The following is a 3,846-nucleotide window of genomic DNA, read 5'->3' as shown; positions in this document are numbered from 1 at the left end:
TGTACAACCCAGTTATTCAATTTGAAATAAAACTGAAAACAAATACAACTAACACATTTCAATGGACATTTCCTGTCTCCAGGATAGATTAAAAAATAGAAGACCTCAAACTAACGTCTGTCCCTCTGAAGAAATCTTATTTTATAAAAAGAGGCCAATCCCTGGAATCTGGCAAGTGATACCAGAGGCCACAGTTGTTCTGGTAAATGGGGTACAAGTGGTTGCTGGAGTATGGCCATCATCCCCAGCTGCTTGCTAGTGATGGTCATTTGAAGGCAGATCAGCCAGGACACCATCTGACTCTGGCCAATCACATAGGTGGACTCTCAAGTCACACAGCCTGGGAGCCTGCCATCCCACATGATGGATCTCACCCATATACAGCCTCTTATCACTGGATGCTGAGAGGGTGATAGGCTTGTCAGGATGGAAAGCCATGTCACTGATGGAGCCAGCATTGCCAGGCAGCTTACACAGGATCCTTCTGCTCGTGGTATCCCACATGTACACAAACTTGAGCCAGTGGCTAGCTATCTTGCTTCCATCAGGTGACCAAGAACACTGTAGGAGGTTCTTTTCAAAGTTGAGCACACTTCTTTGAAATATCCTCACACATTTCTCTTTGGGCACAAAGGGCTGGACATCCCAGACTCACACTGTATTGTCCATTGTATTGGATAAGAGATAAGATCCTTCAGAACTTAAACTCAAGCTGATTACAGAATCTGCACGGCCTCTTATGGTATAGGTTATCTTGTTTCAAGGCAGGATCCAAACCTTGATGTCATTGTCTATTCCACCAGAGATAATCTGATCACTTGTGTCATTCAAGGTAACAGCTAACACCTGGTATGTGTTCTGAAATGTCTGGATAGCTGCTTTCTTGCAGATGTCCCAAAACTTAACTGTACCATCATCGCTGCCAGGGCAGACAAGCTGTGGGCTCCGCCTGGCTGGATAACAGGAGTTCCCAAAGGAAAGTATGACCCTTCAGCCTTTTAACCCTCTTGCCTGTTTCATTATCCCACACAGCCACAGTTTTATCTGCCGATGCTGAGCGGAGCATGCTGCCATCTGTGTTACAATGTAGCCCCGTCGCTGCTCCACTCTGTCCCTTCATTGTGGCATAGTTATCACTGTCACCATAGACATTCCACAGTAATATGAGTCAGTCAAATCCTGAAGATGCCAAGGTGGATCCATTGCAGTGAAACTTGGAGCAGATACGTCTCCTTCATGTCCAGAGAACAACATGATTGGGGCTTGAAGGGAAGAACACCTTGGAGGTCCGGCCTGCAGCAAAACTCCTGGAGTTGCCTGCTGCTGTCCTGCTCCAGGCTGGACCCCCGTGGCTCCCAACAGCGACTCATGTTGTGGCAGCCTGACAGGAACCATTGGCAGCTCCAGGCCCTTGTGCTTTGGCTGCTCGATCATGGAAGTACCCACTCTCTTCCGTGCTGCCACTCCCATTCTCATACTTTGTAATGGTCAGCCAGGCACCCCTTGGTTCCCTAGGTTGCCACAGGGTAGTCCAGAACCATTTGGAACTCCAGATCCATAGTGAATGAAAATCCTGCTTGGCAGATCTGAGGTCCATAAGACTTATGTAGATTCATTTATCAGCTATAAGAGAGGTCGTAGTCTAACCCTTCCTCAATTATAGTTTGCCACCTGATCTTCAGGATTTCACTCTCTACGCTCTCAGAGGCATCAGCCAATAGTTTGCTATATTTTAGAATCACCTGGGGGATTTTTTTTTAATCCTAAAGCCCACACTCCACTTGTATGAAACCCAAATCTCATGCCTGACACCAAGATATGCTTGGCTAATGTTTGTAAATGCTCTGGGAATTTCAAGCCTTACCCCAGTATCTGCTGACCAGGACAGAGGAAGACTCTAGGCTCTGGATTTTAAGTCATGCTCCAGTTAGAGGTTTGGTAGTGGTTTTACTTAATTATGTAATTGAAAGACATGCTTCATTTAAAAAGTGAAATGCAACAAACCTGCTGAAGATTAACAGGACCTTCAGATCATTGTTGTGCTTGAGAAGCACTGCTTGGCGCTCAAGTAAGATGGACACTCAGTCCCGAGTCTTAGGACAGCGCTGTTCTCCACTTGTGTGAGTGTCTGTGGAGGTCAGGAGAGGGCATTGCATCCCTTGGAGCTGGAGTTATAGGCAGTTGGTAGCTGTGGGATATGGGTGCTAGGAACCCAGTTCATGTTTTCTGGAAAAGCAGCAAGTGCCCTTAACCAAGGAGGCATCTCTCCCTTCCGGGATAGTGGTTCTTAACCAGTGTTGTACATTAGCATCATGAGAGCCCTTAAAAATGTGTCTACACCTACGTCTACCCAAGATAGCCTGACTTAACTGTGGCTTGTCCTAGACATGCATGTTGGAAAGAATTGCCCCAAAGGGAAGTCTGTATATAGGCAGGATTGAAAACAGAGATCGCTGCTGCCTCAGTTTTCCTCATTCTGCATTCTATGAACTTGTCTTCACCCAATAAACCTTCCCCCTGTGGAGTCATCTGGTCATTGTTTCACATTGGTAAAACTCACTGGAGGCTTTCTGACAGCCAGAAAGCAGGTAAGATCTTAGAGTTAGGGATGTTTTCTGATGTATTCTAATTCTCTCTAGCTACACTCTTGAAGGTATACTTATAAGTTACTCAGTGCTTGTCTTCAAGCAGATAATCTTTCATTCTGGTTTTCAAGCTACCTACACTACAGATCACCTGCAGTCCTATTTTTCAAATGAGGTCAGACAGAACTAGGCCATCTGCATGTGGACAACACTTGTGTGGCCCGGTCTGTTTGTGGGGCCCCTGGCAGTGAGACCAGGATCTATCCCAGTCTAAACTGGGAGCCCATTCCCTATGGTGGAATGCCATGCTCAGCCTTAACACATGAGGGAGGGGCTTGGTCCTGCCTCAACTTGATGTGCCAGGTTTGTTGACTCCCCATGGGAGGCCTTACCCTTTCTGAGGAGTATATGGGATGGGGGAAGGGGGAAGGGAGTAGGAGGAGAGGAAGGAAGAGGAACTGAGGTTGGTGTGTAAAATGACTAAAATATTTAAAAAATAAAATGAGGTCAGCATGCAAACCCCTACAATGGCTGTATTTTCAGAGGTCGTGACAATTCTGATTAAGTGGAGGTTTCCACAGTTTCCTCTCCCAGAAGGTCACAGAAACACCTCTGTTATTCAAGTGTAGGACCTTCACTAGGCAGAGGCACCTCAGAAAAGGCCGGAATAAATCACCCTTTTTACATTAGTCCTACAAACTCCAGCTCTTCTATCCCTTGCACAACTCTTTGTGAGATGAGTCCAAGAATGCTTATAAATATGGAGAACTGTATTCATTCTCTGTCATCACCTTAATCTTGGAAGGTAAATCTTTCCTCAGGGAAAACAGTAATTTTGTATGATGTATGCCAAAGGTCTCAGCTTCCTTCTCTTCAAATCTAGCCAAATTGCAAAGATTTACTATTGCTTTTGTTTGTTTGTTTATTTGTTTGTATGTTTTTTGTTTGTTTGTTTGTTTTTTGGTTCTTCGAGATAGGGTTTCTCTGTGGCTTTGGAGGCTGTCCTGGAACTAGCTCTTAAAGACCAGGCTTGTCTCGAACTCACAGAGATCCACCTTCCTCTGCCTCCAGAGTGCTGGGATTAAATGCGTGCGCTGCCAACGTCCAGCTGTTTTTTTGTTTTTGGATTTTTTTATGCTGCATGATTTTTCAGTTACATATATGAAGGAAACAGAGAAAGAAAAAGAGAAGAGGGGAGGTGGGAAGGAGGGAGGGTATACTTTGTATACTTTTAAGGTCTTTGAACGTATTCATAATTGCT

General features: G+C 45.1%; 1 pseudogene; it reads right to left on the bottom strand.

Annotated features, from left to right (window-relative positions):
* Window positions 1–255: 255 nt before the first annotated feature.
* LOC118238174 lies at window positions 256–1,434 on the bottom strand (annotated as a pseudogene).
* Between the last annotated feature and the right edge of the window lie 2,412 nt (window positions 1,435–3,846).

The sequence above is a fragment of the Cricetulus griseus genome, chromosome 2, assembly GCF_003668045.3.
Source record: "Cricetulus griseus strain 17A/GY chromosome 2, alternate assembly CriGri-PICRH-1.0, whole genome shotgun sequence".
Taxonomy (NCBI): Eukaryota; Metazoa; Chordata; class Mammalia; order Rodentia; family Cricetidae; genus Cricetulus; species Cricetulus griseus.
This window is presented reverse-complemented; position numbering and strand designations above follow the sequence as displayed.